This window comes from Rhinolophus ferrumequinum, assembly GCF_004115265.2.
Source record: "Rhinolophus ferrumequinum isolate MPI-CBG mRhiFer1 chromosome 5 unlocalized genomic scaffold, mRhiFer1_v1.p scaffold_110_arrow_ctg1, whole genome shotgun sequence".
Classification (NCBI taxonomy): Eukaryota; Metazoa; Chordata; class Mammalia; order Chiroptera; family Rhinolophidae; genus Rhinolophus; species Rhinolophus ferrumequinum.
In genome coordinates this window covers 6,193,183-6,212,807 of record NW_022680355.1, presented here as the reverse complement: position 1 = coordinate 6,212,807, position 19,625 = coordinate 6,193,183, and the positions used below count along the sequence as shown (strand labels likewise).

At 40.2% G+C, this 19,625-nt stretch overlaps 1 pseudogene; it reads left to right on the top strand.

Moving 5' to 3' along the window:
* LOC117019112 (LIM zinc-binding domain-containing Nebulette-like) overlaps positions 1–18,403 on the top strand; it is a 123,984-nt pseudogene extending 105,581 nt beyond the window's left edge.
* Positions 18,404–19,625: the final 1,222 nt, after the last annotated feature.

Genomic DNA, 19,625 nt, shown 5'->3' with positions numbered 1-19,625 from the left:
CTGTGAGAAGCATAGCAGACCAAGTAAACATCGATAGAAAAACAGTTAGGAAAATCTTAACTGAAAATCTTGGTATGAGAAAGGTGGATGCAAAAATGGCCCTGAAGGAGCTCACTAATGAACAAAAGCAAAGGAGCGTCAAAGCCTGCCAAGACCTTTTGGAGAGGCAAGACGATGTTTTGGGCCGTGTTATCACTAGTGATGAAACATGGGTGTACCAATACGACCCTGAAACAAAGCGTCAAAGTGCACAATGGAAGTCAGCCAATTCTCCATGACCGAAAATGTTCCATCAGTGCAAAGCAAGAATCAAAAATGATGTTGCTAACCTTTTTTGATATCAGACGGATTATTCACTATGAATTTGTACCAACTGGACAAACAATTGACCAAATTTACTATTTGGAAATGCTGAAAAGGCTGCATAAAAAAGTTAGATGAAAATGACCTGAACTTTTTGCCAACAGTTCATGGCTCTTGCTTCATGACAGTGTACCAGCTCATGGAACTGTCTGTGAGAGAGTTTTTAGCCAGTAAACAAATAATGGTATTGGAACACCCTCCCTACTCACCTGATCTGGCCCCCAATGATTTCTTTCTTTACCCGAAGATAAAGGAAATATAAAAAGGAAGACATTTCGATGACATTCAGGACATCAAGGGTAATACGCAGATAGCTCTGATGGCCATTCCAGTAAAAGAGTTCCAAAATTGCTTTGAAGGGTGGACTAGGCACTGGCATCAGTGCATAGCTTCCCAGGGGGAGTACTTCGAAGGTGACTGTAGTGATATTCAGCAATGAGGTATGTAGCACTTTTTCTAGGATGAGTTTGTGAACTTAATTGTCAGACCGCGTGTAGTACAATATAGTAAAAGAACTAGGAAATGATGAGATTCGAGTATTTACCACCTTTACTTTGATTTAATTATAATTAAGTTTATGTAATTAAATTTTTAAAAGCGACCGTATTTAACAACTTGCTCACAAAATTCCCCTAGATTTAAAAATGAGACCCATGAGCCAGCATGAGCTAGCTCCAGCACACCACTGGTGGGACAGAACTGTGTTAGATTTCTGTGTCCTATACTTACTAGCTGGGTGATAAGAGTGCCTACCTCACAGGTTGTTGGGAGGATTAAATGTGATACTGAATACAAGTCCCTGGCACCACAGTAAATGCTCAATAAATGTAGGTTGTTATTAGTGGTAGGTCTTTCATAGTAAAGGGACTGCAGTAAGGTTCTATGTGCAACTATGCTAGTTATTTTAAGTGAAATTAATTTAAGAATGAGCTGCAGGTTGGTAATAAGGGGCCATAAACTAAATCAGCATAACTGTTTTTATTTTTTGTTTTTAGTAAACGCAATATCTCTTTGAAGTAAAAATTCCCCTTTTTCTCCGTGGCTTTTCCTGTGTCGCCTGAGTCTTCCCTCAGTTTTATTGGCAGGTTGGCTTCGTCTTTATTCTGTCTTCACAGAGCTATTGCAGTATTGATGCCAGAGTATCTTTGTAAATAAGCTTTTGATACAAGAAGCGTCTGTAGCTCTAAAATGAAGCTGGCAGGTTATTCAGAGTCCAAAGAAGAAACTGAATGTAAACTGAATACAAAGGCTGCAGTAGGAGTCTTGGGGTTTGGGGTAAGAGGAAAAATCAGTTATTTGAAAATTAAATAATAATAAGTAAGGTAATTAAAATCTAAATTACTTAATATTAACCACTAAAATCTTTTCAGATATTTAATAAAATTAAAAAAATTGAGCCTCACTGATTTAGAATCTGAAAATTCAGACAAAAAAAATCATTAAAGATTTTTTTTTTAAAGCAAAACATTCAAATTCCTTATCTGAACTTTCTGAATTCTGTAAGTAAGGAAAATCTAGTCTAAAACTAGAATTCTTTAATGTGTAACTTTTACTTTAGCCCAGTAAATAATTTTGTTGATTAGGAATGTTTATGATTTAAAGTCACAGAAAATTTCACTAACAATGGTTTAAATCAGTGGTTCTCAGTATTTCCATCTCAAGATTCCTATAAACTCTTAAAAATTACTGAGAAAAAACTTTTGCTTTTTCTGTTGGTATTCACCATTTTAGCAATTAAATCTCTGTATTTATAATATTTACATTTATGCAGTAGTTATAGTTAAGTTTTCTGTGCTTTGCTTGATTAAATCTTATAAAAACGGCATTGAAAGTATAGATTATGTAATCAATCTTCATAGGAGAATTGTATATGTGATTTGGTCCACTAAGAAGGTAGTGTAATTGTTATCTTAGTCCTGAAGTGCACTGGAAATGGAAATGTATTTTCCTATAACTATTTAATTTCTATTAAAGCCCACCTCTGGTGGGGTGATGAAAACTTAATATAAGTAAATGAGGGGTTCCATCTCATCTTCACTGGGATTGTGGCTAAATTATTGGGGGATGTGTACTGCCAGGACCTTGGAGGAGGCCCCATCTTGGCCTTTTCGTCTGGCTGTCAACTGTCAATCCCAGGCCCACAAAGGTCACACTGCTGAGATGTCTCTTGCTTTTGTGTCCATGGCCTTTTTGGTTCTAGTGGTTCTGTGTCCTATCTCACAGCGCACGGTAGGGCACAGCATGGGCTAGTCCTGTCCCCTGACGGGCTGTGCATAGCTCTTTCTGGTTGGAATTGAGGCTCTGAGCCTGGCCTAGGGGTGCACACCCCCTTCTGTTCTCTTTATTCCCCTCCCCTCTTCATCTGAGTGACATTCTCTTAAGGGCACTTTCTTTGTGATGTTTGTCTTTCAAGGGCCACCCAGTGCAATCTCCTCAATAGTTTCAGGCATCAGGAAATACAAAAGCAAGGACTCACTTTCTTCTTTCTTCCCTGTCATCTCCCCCTGACTCTGTGAACTCTGAAAGGAGAGTGAGTGAGAGGTTGGGGAGATGGGAGGGGAAATACTGGGAGGGAAAAGAACAGTTGGTATTTCGGAATATTCTCCAGCCACGTAATCCTATGCCATTTCACCTCTGCCGGTCAACAGGGAGTATCCAACCTGTCGAGGTTCAGTGGGTCCTCAGATTTTTTGTATAGCTCATTTATTCAGTTTTTGCTGGCTTTGCTTCTGTTAGTTCTGTGTTTTGTAAACTCTGGATTAGACCCATCCTGAGTCAGGACATTGATTTAGTGGGTCAGGACTAGCATTAAAAAATAAAAAAAAGTAATACACTAGAACAAAGTAGGAAACGTGAGAGGATATCACATAAAATAGGTGTAGGTATCATTTTGAAATTTCTGTTTTATATACATTGTGTGTGTCCTGGGCTGTGGGATAAGATGCGGCTCTAGTCAGAGTTTTAAAAACACCATTTTAGGTCATTCTCAGCTGCCCCTGAATTTGGTATATTTTAAGTTTCATTATCATGGAAAATCTATATTAATGTTTTTAAAAATAGGGTGCATAGGTTGCAAACTTGAGTCCGCTTGACTGAAATATCATTTTTTTGTCCTCAAAGTTTGAAAGGTTACAAAACTAGTTTCCCTCAAAATTTCAAAGGCATAGTTTTGCTGATGAGAAGATGGATGCTGTCATAACACCGTGGACAAACTTTTTCTCTCTGTCTCTCTCTCTCTGAATGCTTTCTGCAGATTTTCTTTAGTTTTAGGATTCTGAAGTCTCATTAGAATATGCTTGAGAGAGATTTTTTTTTTTTGCTTATTCTGCTGGGCACTTCGTTTGCCCTTTAGAGCTGAAGATGTAAGTGGTTCTTTATTCCCTTCTTTGTTTTTGAACCTATTTTTTGAACCCAAAGCACATCTTTCTCCTATTAAATGCACTTTCTTACAGATTTCTTAACTTTTCTCTCTTGTTGTCTATCTCTTTATCTTTTTGCTCTCCATTATGGGAGGTATTTTTTTTTTTTTCTTTTTTCTCTCTAGTTTATTTTGAAGAAAACTAGTTTGCCTCTTCATCCCATTATGCTGTCTCCCCATTGGCTATTTTATTTCAACAACCACGTAGTTTTAAATTCACTTTTTAAATTTTACATAGAGTAAAATTCATTCTTTTTGGAGTGTGGGTCTATGAGTTTCTACAGATCCATGAGTACAGTCAAATGACCACCACCAAGATCAAACGATAGAACACTTGCATCGCTCCAAAAAGTTCTCTCCTGCTGCCCCTTTGTAGTCAGCTGTCTTTTCCACCCCAGCCCTCATGAGCCACTAAATTCAATAAGTATGTTTTTTATTCTTTAATTTTCTAGTAGCTCTTTGGTGTTTTTGATTTCCCTCTTCCCCCCCTAACCGTTTGTTCTTACGTAACTTGAAGTAACTTGATTATGTTGTAATATTCAGTGTAGTATGATATAATGTCCTCTTGACTGTTTTTCAGAGTGCTCATGCATGAATTATCTGTTTTCTCCAGACTTTGCTGTGTTCTCTTGTGCACACACACACTCTTTCCCTGATTTCTACCTTTGCCATTTTCTTTCTTGCTATTGGATTTTCTTATGCGGTAGGGGTTCATTGGCTGTCTGTCCATTTTTGTGGATGAAGAGGAAGCTGACTAGTCTAAGTAGGTACCACGTTCCCCCGAAAATAACCTAGCTGGACGATCAGCTCTACTGCGTCTTTTGGAGCAAAAATTAATATAAGACCCGGTCTTATTTTACTATAATATAAGACTAGGCCTTTAATATAATATAATAATATAATATAATGTAATATAATATAATATAATATTATACCAGGTCTTATATTAATTTTTGCTCCAAAAGACACATTAGAGCTGATTGTCCGGCTAGGTCTTATTTTCGGGGAAACACTGTAGGAGGTGCTTGGTTTGCCATTTGAGTCAACTGTACTGAAGCTTATGTGAGTCAATTTGAAGGTTAGTCACTGTGTTCCTTTTCCAATATGGCACTTAGTTCAGACCTTCCACAAAGTGCTTCCTTTCTTCCTGTGCCATTAACCTGTGATGGAAAAGGTTTAAAGCTGCACATCTTTCTCCTGATCCAAGTGACTGAACATAGCAGAAGGCGAATGACCTATTGGGTTTTAGTTTAATTATATAATCAATAGCCAGGAAAAAAAAGTACATTTAAAGTAGAGTTATCTATTTTGTGGTTAGGTTCTACTTTGCAGTATCTAGGAAAGGATTGGGACTTTGCTTAGTGAGTTTCTTTGAAGGGGCGAGCGGGCCTGGCAGGGATGCTGCATACAGCAGTTTAGTTCATTTTCGTTCACGGTACCGATGTGAAAGGTACAAATTGTGGTATAATTTCCTCTGTTTCCCCTCAGTCTGCCTATTCTGCAAAAACACATTAAATGAATGGAATGGACACAATTTGGAACACAAATTGAAGTATGTTGAAGAAGTTCCCCCTCTCCGTAAGAATATTTCCCTGGTTGCGTAGTGCAGGCCAGTGGTTAGTTAGCATTTAGTTTCTTGAAATAGCCTGAAACATTAAGAAACAACTGATGTGCAAATTGTCAAATAGGTCAAATAGTCACATAGGTAGAATCTATAGATGGCAGAGAGATTTAGCCTGTGGTCCAGGATGTTTGTTGGTGGTTTCCCAGGGTGCTGTGTTGAGAAGAATGTTGGGTCTTTCTTGGACCATTAAGAACGAATAGATGCCAGTAATGGTTATTCCCATTATTATTATTATTATTATTATTCAATATTAGTTTCCCACAATTTATTTGACTTGTCAGTCAGTTATAAATTCATCTGTAAAATGTATGTGTGTGTGTGTGTGTATTAATTTCTCACTTTGACACTGTACTTCAAAATCTAGGTGACATGTTCCAACAGCCGATAAGCATTTCAGCGTGTGGTGGGTCAGGTTTACCATGTAATCCCTTTGATAATGCCCTCTTTTGTATATACACTATAGAAGTTACAATGGAGTCCTGCCGAGGAAGTAAATCAAAAGGTGCCAAGTTGCTTGACCCTTCTAGCCAGAAAGAGAATTTGGTAAATCGTTAGACAAGTTATTGACTGCCCTTTAGAGAGCGAGCATTTGTGTCGGTGTTTCCTTTCAGCCGGGGCTTGTATTTCATGTACGGGAGGCCTACATTATCATAATCCATTTTTCGCTTTTATGTCATCTACCAGCAGCTCTCATAAGCCTCCTTTCTGAAGAGTGTTCCCCATTTACTTTCTCTCATTCACTGTCTTTTTTTTCTTTAATCATCAAAATTGATGCTTTGCAACCAGCAGCATTGTATGTGAGCTGTTTATGGAGGTGCTACTGGAAGAAGATTGGTGGTAGAACTAAGAAGGAGATGATGGCTGTGGAAGGAAGTTCGTGAAAAACAGCACATCAGTGACATAGTCAGACAGTGAAAGAAGCGTGTGAAACCCGAAGAATATCATGAGGAGAATTATAATATGTCTTTGGCAGATGCTGAATAGTGCATTTGTTAGTCGTCCACTAACAAATTTTTACTTAAGGGGTTTTATTCGGTAGAAAATGCCCAGATTGACCCCAACATGTAAAAAAGATACTACCTTAAAATTCCTCTACCTGTTAAATGGTGATTCCCCTGGCAGCACTGCAACTGGAATATCAGTAGAAATAATGTAGAATTGTTCATTTACTCATGCTGTCATCTGAATCTTAAAACATCTTATATGAACATTTCTTAATTTGAACAATTTTACACACCTGAAAAGGTAACCAAAGTAGGTTTATTTTTGCAAATTATTAATAATTATGAAATTTCCTATTAATTAATAATTATGAAATTTTATTCAGGGGAAAAAAACCTTCCAGGTTTTCTTCTTCTCTCATATAACATGCAATTTTCCTGTATAGCTATTAAACTAACAAAAAAATCTTCCCAATAAAATGAATGTGAGTTTTAATATACTTTTGGGGAATGAAATAGAAATGGAAACTAGGAACGTGAGTGCACACATGCTTGGCCCTTGGAGAACCAAGTGAAGAAATCCCAGTGTTTGGCTTTTGGGCATTCAGCCCTCTGAGATGTGGGTTCCAGGTGGGACAGAAAATGGTAGGAGAACCTCTCTGGTGTGTGGCAAAGTGTGCTCAGGCAGCAAAAGCATTTACAAAAGAAAGTGTGTTTTTATTTTTGCTGCAGCAGCTTGGAGCTGGCTTTAGTTCAGATTTTCTAGGCATTGGATAAGGTCTTCCTTAAACAAATCTGTTCACATTTGAGTTTCGGGGGGAACACAGCGCAGTATACAAGGTGTGATCAAAAGATACGACGAATGTTTAAATAAAAAAAAATTATTACAGTAAAAGACACATTGTCATTAATCCCCCCTCAAAGTACTCTCCCTCACTTCAAACACACTTATCCCATTGTTCTTGCCACTTTCTAAAGCAGTTCTGGAAGTCCTCCTTCATGAGTGTCTTTAGTTGCGCAGTCCTGGCTGCTTCGATGTTCTGAATCAATTCAAAACATTTACCTTTCATGGTCATTTTTACTTTGAGGAAGAGCCAGAAGTCTCACAGTGCCAGATCTGGTGAATAAGGTGCATGAGGACACACCGTAATGTTTCCATTTGACAGAAATTGCTATACTAGAAGCGATGTGTGACACAAAGCCTTTCCGCTGTGATCAAAAACTACAGTGAATGCTGCTGCCGAGTGCCATCCAACAGAAGGGCACGGATCTTCAATACAGGAAGCAGCGCATCAAACCTTAGTGGCAGTTTGTGACAAGTTTCAACTTGTTTGGTGCAGTCAGTTGGGTGTGAGCTATGGTTGAGAGAAGGTGTGTTTTAAAGTGTGCCATAAATCATGGATCACAAACAATACATTAACATGAAATGGGCAAATTGTTTCATCCTCCAGCATGACAGTGCTCCGTGTCACACATCACTTCTGGTATGGCAATTTCTGTCAAACAAAATCGTTACGGTGTGTCCTCATCCACCTTACTCACTGGGCCTGGCAACGTGCGACTTTTGGCTCTTCCCCAAAGTCAAAATGATTCAAGACATTGAGGCAGCCACGACAGCACAACTAATGAATGACACCCAGGAAAGAAGACTTCCAGAACTACTTCAGAAAGTGTCAAGAATGATGGGATAAGTGTGTTCAAAGTGAAAGGGGGTTAATGGCAATGTGTCTTTTACTGTAATAATTTTTTTAAATTTAAAAATTCACCGTATGTTTTGATCACACCTCATAGATGTAAATGTCCCTGTTCGTATTTCTGTCTGAAGCTGCTCCATCTCCCCTTTCCCAGAGTCCCCTATCCTTTCACGAGTAGATACGGTTTAGTCCAGCCTTCATAGCCAGGCCTGGATTATATGTCCTCAAGCTGTGCTTGTTCCTGTTGTACCCTTGCCATTAGAAACCCTTCTGTGCAGAACAGTGGGTTCCCTGGGCCCCTTCATCGCAACACTTTTTCTTCCTGAAGACCATTTGTAGTGTTACTGGTTGTTTTTCATGTTTAGCATGTGATAGTTGATCCCGGTCTGGGTCACTTAGCATTTTATTTGTTTACCATTAATTCCATTTTGTATTTTAGCGTGTACTTTTGGAATTATTTTCTTTTTTTGCTGAGGTGCATTCTTTATAAGTGGCTTTATAGAGGATCCGGAGGTGGTAATTTCTCTCAGGGTCAGTATTTAAAAATGTTTTGTTTTTCATTCTTTAAAGATAATTTTGAATAGTATAAAACAATCATCGTTGCTACAAAATGCAGTTGTTCAGATTTGGGAGAAATACTTAAAATTGGGTCTAAACCTGTCACCTTCTCACCGTCCAATGCAATTATGATGTTGGCCCTTGGATAAAATTACTTTCTTGGTTAAATCAGAGCAAGAAAGTAATGGTCGAGGGCACAGTTATCGGGCTCTCAGTTACAGAAAGGCACAGCTGAAAAGCCAGTTTAATAACGTGAGGTCAGAACTTCTGCCTTCTAAATGCTCGTAAGAGATCAATTTGCATTTTCTTAAAAAGTAGATAATATGCCGTGTTTCCCCCAAAATAAGACCTAACCGGAAAATAAGCCCTAGCATGATTTTTCAGGATGACATCCCCTGAACATAAGCCCTAATGGGTCTTTTGGAGCACAAATTAATATAAGACCCGGTCTTATTTTCCGGGGAAACACTTATTAAAAATGTTAATATACTTCTTTAATGAATGATATCCTTTTAGGCACAAAGGGGCCTATGTCGGGGTCCCCAGCACCACCCCCAGTTTGGATGATTCTCTAGGAGGTCTCACAGGACTCAGCATGAAGTCAGTCATACTCATGGCCTGTGATCTGTTACATCAAAAAGATACAGAGCCAAATTATCAAAGGGAAAAGATGCATGGTGCGAAGTCTAGAGGCCTCCAGGAGCAAGCTTCCAGAGTCCTGTCCCAGAAGAGTCACACAGAATGCACTTAAGTCCCCCATTATTGAGCTGTGACAACATGTGTCAAATGTTGCCACCCAACAAAGCTTGTTAGAAACTCAGTTCCCAGGGTTTTTATTAGGGGCTGTACAGAGAGGCCCCTTCTGCCTGGCAGGTACCCAGGTATCCAAACTCCCAGCAGGAAAGCACGTATTCAGCATAAACCATATTGTTCATACAAACAGCTTAGGCACAGTGAGCCGCTCTTACCAGTTAATGGTTGTGGGAACCCTCCCCAAATCCAGGTTCTTGGATATCAGCCAAGGGCCAACCTTGTAAGCTGGCCCTTTAAATATAGCGTTCAGGTCCGCTATATGAACTCTTTTCTGCACAGGAAATATAATAACACATTCTTTTGATCCCTGAGTTCTCTCAGATTTTCTAGTTTGAGTGGAATTATCACAGTGGTCAGGTAAACAAAAACTTGAGAGGAAGTGCTCCTGAGAGAGAAGACTCAGACAGGAGTCATTGACCCACAGTGTGGAAAAGGATCGGGGGAGATGGTGGGCTGTTTCACTTTGTCAGGAGATGAGAATGAAGACCAAGATTAGAGATTGGCTAGAAGGAACCAGCAGTCTTAAAATTAGCGGCCTCCTCTAACTTTAGAGATTCACATCTATTACTTAGGCTCACTCCACCTCAGCACTATTGATGTCTTTCTGGGGGCTGTCCTGTGCATTTTGGGATGTTGAGCAGCACCCCTGGCCTCTCACCACTAGATGCACACAGTACCTGCCTCCCCTCCACCTCCCCCAGTTGTGGCAACCAAAAATGGCTCCAGACGTTGCCTATTGCCAAATGTCCTCCGGAAAAGGTGGTTGAGAACCACGCTGTTAACACAGGATTTATAATAAATAAATTCATAAAGATCTTAGTTTTATGTGTTTAAGTGGTTTACTAAAATCTCACATTTACAGTAGTTTCCCTTTATAAAGCTCTTTAATGTGCTTCTAGCAACGACTCATGAGAGAGCCAGGAGTATTTTATCCTCGTTACAGAGAGGAAGGCAGTGAGACACCAAGGTTAAGTCACTTTGCAATAGAGCAACGAGAAAGTTGTAGTAGTGATAGTAAGAATAATATTGTTTCTAATAATAGATATTTTATTGAGACACCAAGGTTAAGTCACTTTGCAATAGAGCAACGAGAAAGTTGTAGTAGTGATAGTAAGAATAATATTGTTTCTAATAATAGATATTTTATTGAGTGCCTACTATGAGCCCAGCATTGTTTGAAATGCGTTACAAGTGTTAATTTTAGAACAAGCCTAAGAAGTGCTGTCATTATGTTGATATTACAGATGAGGAAATTGAGGCCAGAGAGGTTAAGAAACCTGCCCAAAGACGCAGCTAGTAGGTGGAAGAGCCAGGCCAAACTCGCAGATCTGGCCCCAGTGTTTGACCACTGGGCTCTGGATAAAAAGAAAGAGGTCTTGGATTCTCACTCTTGTCCAGCAGTGTTCTTTCTCATTACTGCCTCTGTGGAGGTTGCCACTTGCTTGTACTGGTGTCTTCACTCTAACCAGCTGCGGGCTACTGATTTGCATATAACTTCTCCTATATTCTTATTAACTGAATCTCACAGAGATAAAAAAAAAATTGGAAGTTTTCTTTCTGCGACTTAAGCTGTTTCAGATGTCGTCTTCTGTTATTATCTTGATTCTTCCTCAGTTTATTTTGAATATAGCATTTCGTGGCAATCTGGATTGGTCGCAGCTGTCAGCCTAGTCTCGATACATATATTTCATGCAGTTTCTGCATACTTCAGCGGAGAGAGTTCTATTTGTGATGCTTAAACATTTCACGGTATTCTTCAGATCTGTCCACCAGCTCCCAAAGTGGTATATGTCATATTCCCACAATTACAGTTATGTTTTCCAGGAAATTTGTTCATGCTCCAATTCATTCACCCCTTCTTTTGTATGTTTTAAAAATATTTTCCCTGGTTCTCTTTGAACATCCATTTCTCTTGCCCCCGTGCCTTCTGGCCTATGTTCTTTAAAGAATGAGAAATGTCCGCAGCCAGGCATAGTGAAGAAATCTTACCTCCTTAAGATTTCTATTCAAGATATTTATTTTAGGAAGACCTCCAAGTATTTAAATACAATACTTGGAAAGAGCTAGAATGAACTATATAGTACCATCAGTTAATTTTAAAAGGATTTGCTTCTTTGTTTCTATGATCCCAGAGGGGCTGCTGGCCCCTCAGTTTATTTCTGCGTCTCGCTTTCTTTTGCAGGTGGGGTGGTGGGTGAGTGGGAGTTGAGACCGTGACTTTAGAGCAGAGTATTGTTGGATTAGTTAGACAGAAATTACTACATGGACATGATAGTGAAAAATCCAAGATTTTCAGATGTCATGTTTGGCAAAATTAGGTTTTGCCAGATATTGTAATTATTTCAGCTAATGCAGTGTGTGCTGCCATTTTTGTAATTACACTTACTTCTGAGTCTTATATTTCTGATTCATGAGACTGTTCCACTCTCTGTTGGCTGTTAGGCATTTTTTTGCAAAACCTTAGTCTCTTGAATTTTGCTAGCTCTGAACGTAACTCGGATCTCCAAAGCCTTTCCTCCAAAACCTCCAAAGGTTTTCATCTATTATTGTACTTATGATCCACTAGTAGATTCAGGATATGCATTCCTTCATTCCCTCAGCATTTACTATTTTGGTTATTGATACTAAATTGATCTTGATCTAGATAAAAATTTTGAATAATTTCTTCCTGTTATGCCTCTAGAGAAGTTATGTTATACATAGATGAACCCACTATTACAAAATCATTAAATTTTAGAATTCAAAAGGATATTGGAAAAAGTGCAAAGCATTGTCGTCTGTTTATAGTGCTCAACATAATTGCATAGCATGTTAGTCAGTTTCTGCTTTGGCCAGTAGGACAGCAGAGGATGTCTTTTAAAACACAGCAGAAGATTTTTAATTTTTTCCCCCAGCATAACCCTTGTTCCTAAATAGAACTTAGTATGAGATGACAATATTAAACATATAAAAGTGGTGTATTGTTTATATGCATGCATTTTATAAGTTCAAATCCATCGCCTTTTCTCATTGTAAAATTAAATGGTGAGAACAATTAGATTATTTTTCATGAAATGATACTTCAAAATGATAGGTACGGTGGCAAGTGAAGTTTCCTTAGAAAAATAGAATTATTTTTGCCTGTTTGGGAGTAAATTCATGTACTCATCGAGAAGTGGTTACAAATTATACCTCCCCCCAGTTCACTTTTCCATCTCTGTTTAAAGATTAAACAGAGTTTTTAATTAAACATAAATGGCAGGAAAAGGTTGTCCCCCCCAAAGCCTGCTCCCCCAGACTGAGTTAACTTGCAATTTAGTACAGTAGGGTTTCAATGGGCTCAACTTTCTGTAACACATTTGAGAGTAGATTTTTATGGCAGTGTTTAAAGCAGTTAAAAGCATAAGTAAAAATTTTAAATTAAACATCATGGACCCCCTGAAAATCTCTGTGAAACTTTATTTTACAGAATGTATTTCGAAAAAACAAGTGCTGCTATTATATAGGTTTGAAAGTAGAGACATATGTAGTTGCTGCATTTTAAAGTCCAGTAACGTTCAACTTGCCAAGACTGACTTGTAAATATTACAAGTTGTAAAACACTGAAGTTGTCTGTCCAGCTTCATGTGTCGGGAGCGCAGTTTGGAAGTAGCCAAGGTTTGGCTCACATAAAGTTGTGACTTGAGGATAAGGAGACGGAGAGACCTTGACACCTGCAGCTTCCTCACTTGAATCAGGAACGATAGTTGTTCCCAACATTTGAAACAAACGTGGCTATCTCGTTTCCCAGTCTGGGTTAGAAGGAGGAAGCCAGAGGAAGACTGGAAGCCAGAGGGTTGTGTGTCAGAAATGATCTCTTGCCAGCCATGGTTATAAAAGTGTAATGATCACAAATTTGCGGGGTCGGTAGGCCATCTGAGCCCTTGTAAACTTTGAAAGCGCTACTGCTTTATATCATGATCTGATAACATCTATTAAGATGACCCAAAGGAATCATGATAAAATTTAAATTAGATTTGTATACACTCTGAGACGGCAGGAAAATTATGTAAAAGTTTTTGAAGGATGTTAACTAAAATGAATCTAAGGTTTTCACTTCAGTTATCGGGAAACTTTACTTATGTGGGACATTTAATTCCTGAAGAATGCTGGAAAAAAATGAGGCATTCATGTATGTTTTTCTACCACGAATTTGACTCCACAGGCAGGGCTACAATATATGTGTAATCCTTACTTCAGAGTGCTAGTGCACTTTTGGTAGGTTGTTCAGAGTTTATTTGCATTGACAAACGATTATTCCATCAGCCTTCTCATAGGAAGCTGCTGAGAAGAACCTTCTACAGGGGCAGTAAAGTCTGAAACAGTGAGGCATAGAGGACTTCTGAGAAAGCACAGGAGACACACAGGGTAGACATCACTAAGGAAAGGGGACAGGGAGGGGGCTGTCTAAGGAGCAGCTCTGAGTTCCACAGCTTTTGTGGTGATAGAGTCACAGCAGCTAGAGATGTCCCCTCACCGCCAGCTGGTGGTGGGGAGGAGGCAGCCGTGTCAGTGTTTGTGACGTCACCCACACATGGCAGTAAAAGCCCTCCCTTCACCACCAGGCGGGCCTGTGTGTTTGCATGTGTGCGCCCATATAAGATAGAACACAGTGACGCTTTACTATAGCCTGACCTGTGCTCTTAGGCTTTGGCTGACTGCTATCTCCCCCTCCCTCTCTTCTCTTCCTTCCCTCCCTCCTTCCCTCTTTTCTTCTTTTCACAAATATTTATTGAAGTCATACTACGGGCCAGACACTGATAGGTGCTGAGTGTGCTCTGACAAAGGACAGCACAGCATGTTCTTGCTGCCACAGAACTTTGCTCGTGTTGTGAGACAGAGACATGTCAACAGGAACATACAGATGGATGTGATAAGGATTATAACGGGGAGGAAAGTACATGCCAGGGCACATTTGAGATACCAGGAAGGCTCCCTGAAGAAAGTGACATCTAAGGCAAGACCTAAGAGAGAAAGAGGAGTAAGCCAGAGAAGTGGGGTGGGAAGAAGGATGAGTGTTTCAGGCCAGGAGAACAGCTTGTGGGGGAAGAGGTGGGAAAGAGAAGGGTGAACTCCATGGCCAGAGCATGGAGTGTGAGCGAGAAGTCTGCAGAGGGCTGATCCTGCGGAAAGATAGGAGGGAGGCTGGACTTTGCTCTCAGGTCAATGGGATTTTACTCAGATGAAGGGTTTTACTCAGAGGAATATGGTGGTCAGATTGACATTTTAGGATGTTTGTTTTAGCAATTCAGATCGAAAGGGCAAGACTGGCAAGTGTTGTAGTTACCTGAGAGGTAAATGTGGTCTCTAATGAAAAAAAATGCAGTGGAGAGAAGTAAATGTAAGTGAGCCATATTTAGGAGACAGAATTGATAGATTTGGTGACTGATTGATTGGATCTGTGAGCAGTCAAGATTACTCCCAGATTTCTGGCTTGGACAATTGGGCACTAATAAATGAAAGAGAGAATACGGGGGAAGAGACTTATCTCAGGGGTGGGGTGGCATGCGGGACAGTTGAGTTTCAGACAGGTTGGTTGATTTTGTGGTGGGTATGGGATACACATAAGCAGAAATGCCAATGGATCTGAAGTTCAGGAGAGAACACTGGGCTAGAGGTACAGTCTTGGGATTTATTAGCATTTATAGAGCAGTTGCCCAAAGCTGTGTGAATGAATGAGATCAACTGGGAAGAGCCCGTAGGAGACAGAGAAGGGACAGCTAGATGGGGAGAAGCCAGGTCAGGAGTGTGTGGTGACACAGAAACCAAGAAAGGACACTTCACGATGGAGGGAAAGCCATACAAGAAGACCAAAAGATGTCTGTTGGATGTGTCCGCGGGAATTCATTATAACTTTGACCCGGGAAACTTCTGGAAACAGAAGCTAGAGCCCAAAATGCACAGAGTTGAGGAGTTGGGGAGGAGATGACCAGGGACAGTGAGTTTAGGCCTCTTTTTAAGGAAGTTTTGCAGAAGGAGAGAATAGATTCTAGCCACCACATGCTGGAATGGTGTGTGGGATAGAGGGAGGGACAGTGAAAGATAGGAGAGCCTTGAGCATGCTTGGATGCTGATGGGAAGTACCTAAGAGAATAGAGAAGCTGAGGTTGAAATTTGGGGAGATAGGGGGAATAATTGGGTGATAGAGGGTCATAAGAACGGAGGGGGTGGGATCCAGAATAATGATGGAGAGATGACCTTAGCTAAGAAGGAGAGACACCTCTTTCCATTGTGACAGAAGACAATGATAAGATACTTGGTGTGAAAGCATTGTTTTGTATCACCGTTTTTTAATTTTGTTCTTTAAAAAAATTTCTCCACAGACACTACCCAAAGCAGTCCTTCACTACAGTGGCAGATACACCTGAAAATCTTCGCCTGAAGCAGCAAAGTGAATTGCAGAGTCAGGTAATTTCTAGAAGGCCTATTTTTGTTACATTGGTACTAAGTGTGATTCACAAGGCCACTCTTCTGAGCTTCTGTGATCTTATTGTTCATGCTGGGTCACCGGCCAGTGACCGAGACTGAACGCAGGCCTGGCGGGCATTCCGGGTGACACTGCCCACCCTCTGCCGTAGTCCTGGTCTCAGAGCGTCCCGGTATTCTTGGTTCTGTTATTCACATGGGACTAGGGCACGGAAACGAGTTCTGGTCAGAGTATGTGTTTCCCAACAATATTGATTTATTTGGTCCTAAATGTTTAAAAACATTTTATAAATAGCTTTCCCACACCGCATATGTAGGGGAAAAAAGAGGTGTTAACTTGACCCAGTTGCAGTGAATGTGGGGCTAACACCCTGTCTGTGTATCTCACACCAGCCACTAGCTTTGTTTTCATCCTGTCACTTTATTCATATTTCTTTCATATGTCAGACTGACAGCATGAACAAAGATTAGAACACCACATTTGGCTCCCAGTCAACCATTTTGGATAGAAACCTGCCTTCAATATGGCGAAACACATTGGTTAAGACCAGGGATTTGAATGGCAGTGTTTTTTGTTTTGTTTTTTTTTTCTCCCGGGGACACCCAACCTCTTCCTAAGAAACCGAGGGTGCTCCCTTTTAGAGAAGTTTTCTTGCCTCAGGTCTTGCTGGCCATGGGTGAGAGGATGCTGAGTAACTACATTGCAGCCCGTTGGTCAGTGCATACCTCATTTTATGGCACTTTGCTTTATTGCTTTCGCAGATACTGTGGTTTTTTTTTTTTTAATTAATTGAAGATACAACCCTCCACCAGCAAAAAGATTATGATTCACTAAAGGCTCAGGTGATGGTTAACATTTTTTAGCAATAAAATATTTTTTAATTAAGGTATGTATGTGCATTTTTTTTTAGACATAGTGCTGTTGCACACTTAATAGGTTACAGTATCGTGTAAACATAACTTTTGTGTGCACTGGGAAAGAAAAAATTGTATGCGACTTGCTTTATTGCTTTATTTGCTTTAATGCTGTGGTCTGGAACCTAACCCGCAATATCTCCAAGATATGTCTGTAGTGTAGAAACGACACTACAGTGTTGTTTCAGTGTAGAAAGACACTGAGGAGGGGAAGGGAAGGTTGGGTCCTGGTCCTCCTGCCGCTGTCATTGCTGGGGACCTTGGGCCAGCCACTCTGATTGTGCTTCTGTCAAGTGAGACAGTCTATCTTATCTTGTCTTCTTGTCTTGAGGGTGGTTGCAAGTGTCAAATAGTTATGTAGGTGTGGAAGCGGTTTGAAAAGTGAGCAAAAGATATGACTGTAGAGACTTCTCGTCCCCCTCTTCCTCCTCTCCCTTCCCCCACCCTCCCTTCCCCTCTACGTCTCCCTTCCCTCCTGTCCCCTCCCACCTCCCCCTTTTCCTTTTCCTCTTTACCCTGCAAGTCCTTCCTATAAAAAGGGGAGAACAGCAGAATGTGTGAAGGCACGAGATGTCTAGCTAATACTCTTTGAGAGCATCAGGCTGTAGCGATTCTTAATGAGAGTAGTTAGGTCTCAGTTGCACCAGACCTAATAATTATTTCCTTGCAGGTTTATCTGATTACAGGGGAGATGGTAGTTCCCGCCCCCCTCTTTCTGGGGGGACTTGGGAGTACTTCTCAGTCCATTTAATTAGAGGAAATATAACTCAAAGTAGAGGTGACTGTTGGTTAACGGCGCAATGAAGACTTGGTTGGCAGTTAGTTTTTGGTGTGTGTAAAATGCTAATTTTTGTGCGCTAAGCCATTAGTTCAAAAAATTGAGTGCTGGCCAAAGAGACGCACTGTTGCGGAGCCAGCACGAACACCCTTTGCTCATTCACACCGTGGAGGGTGCCAGGCCTTGGCTGCAGTCTGTGCGGATCCAATATGCCTTTCTTCTCATCAAGTTAGGATTAATTAGATAATTCTGCAGAAGTACTTCGAGTGCACTGGAAAACAGAACTAAATCAAGCCATCGAATATTTGTTTCCTGCCTATTCCATGTCCTTGTTCTGTGCAAAAGAATTTATAATTAGTTAATCCTCCCTTCACAGAGCTCGCAGGGTGTCTGAGGAAAGAAGACTAATACACACCCCCAGAGCGACTGTGTTTAATTGATAGTAAAGAGTCAGAAAGGGAGGAATGGGTGTGGGCTGGACTGGTTCGTGCCTTGTGCTGGATGGAGGGAGGATTTGAGTGGAGCCTGGAAAGTTGAGAAAGGATCTGATGTAAACCCTCGTCTCCTTTCTTGGGAAGGCACACCACTCCCTTGGGGTTCAGTTAGTGGTTATAGGTGCCATCAGCTTGGCCCAGGAATATATGCATTTATTGTTTTCTTACCACGTGCCTGATTCTGGAATGCAAAGAAAAATGGAGCTGACTGTTTTACGAAAGGCTGATTTTATTCTCCCCTCACACAGCAAGCTGTAAGCTTCAGAGGCAGCACACACAAATAGTGACAGGCTGGTGGAACAAGAGTGAATTAGAGGAATGCACAAAGCGCGGTGGGGTCTCCAAGCAGCGGTCAGGTTAAGGCATCAGATTATCTTCAAGATTTTGCTCAAATGTCATCTCCTCTGCATAGGAAATGTAGGACTCGATCAGGCGGGCAGTGCGGGGAAATGCAATTCAAGAAACATGCACTGACTTGTGCGGGGCAATAGGTGGGGTCATGTAAAGGCATCATTGTCACCATCAGTCGTGCTGTATTATCACCATTAATCTTGCTGTATTCAGGGCACATAATCTTAAGTGTATTATTTCATTTAATCTCAAACAGCCCTACACAGGTATTTATTATTATCCCTATTTAGATGAAGCACTCAGCCTTTAGAGAGTATCGATTACTCGCCCTTACAAACTTAGTAAGGAGTTAAACTTGGAATAGAACCTAGGTCTGTGAGCCCCCCGTGTCCATATTCTGAAGCAGTATTCTGGTTTCTTTGCTCAGAGAACACCTAGAAAAGGAGATCTGTAAGCAAAAAATTGCAGTACAACGTGATGGTAGAAGTTTGCAAAAAGTGCAAAAGTCACACACAGAAAGAAGTCCTCTTCCTTCTCCTCTCCGTTGTTGTTGATGTTATTATTATAATTATTTTTATTAGTTATTTACTTTTTCTGGGTGAGAGATGGAAGCACTTTTATAAGCGCATGTCTTTTTTTTGCAAAGGCATGGAAAGATATCTATCCTAATGGTAATATTCATTAATGGCAACTGATTTAATTTTAACATATTAAATGATTTGTTTCTGTGGCAGAGCATTTTCTTAGAGTTTTGATATCAAGATTCTAAATAGCTCAACGGTTTTGGTGGGAAATTTACTATTAATATTTTATTTACTTGTTTTGATAATTTGTGGTGCTAAATGAGTCAAATCTGTTCCTAACTCCAAGTTTCGACATTCTGAAATCCTTTAGAATTGTTTGGTTAAAGCTAATTCTTTTCTTTCAGTTCATTAGCTTCCCAAATGAGCCAAAATGAAGGAAAAAACAAAAATTGATTTTTAGTTCAACCCAGAAAGTTATTTATAGTTACATGTTATCTTTTCTTCTCTCTCTCTTTCTTTTTGAGAGGATTATAGACACTGCCAGCATATTTTTGCCTAAGCGTTAGATCCTCTCAAGCTTTTTTTGGATCTATATTAGGTGCCAGATTGTCATAATAAAATGATACGAAATATTGGAGAATAAGCAAGCAAACCACGAGCTAGCTTTTCAGAACTGGAGATAGGCAGTGGTTTACGGGCATTATCCAG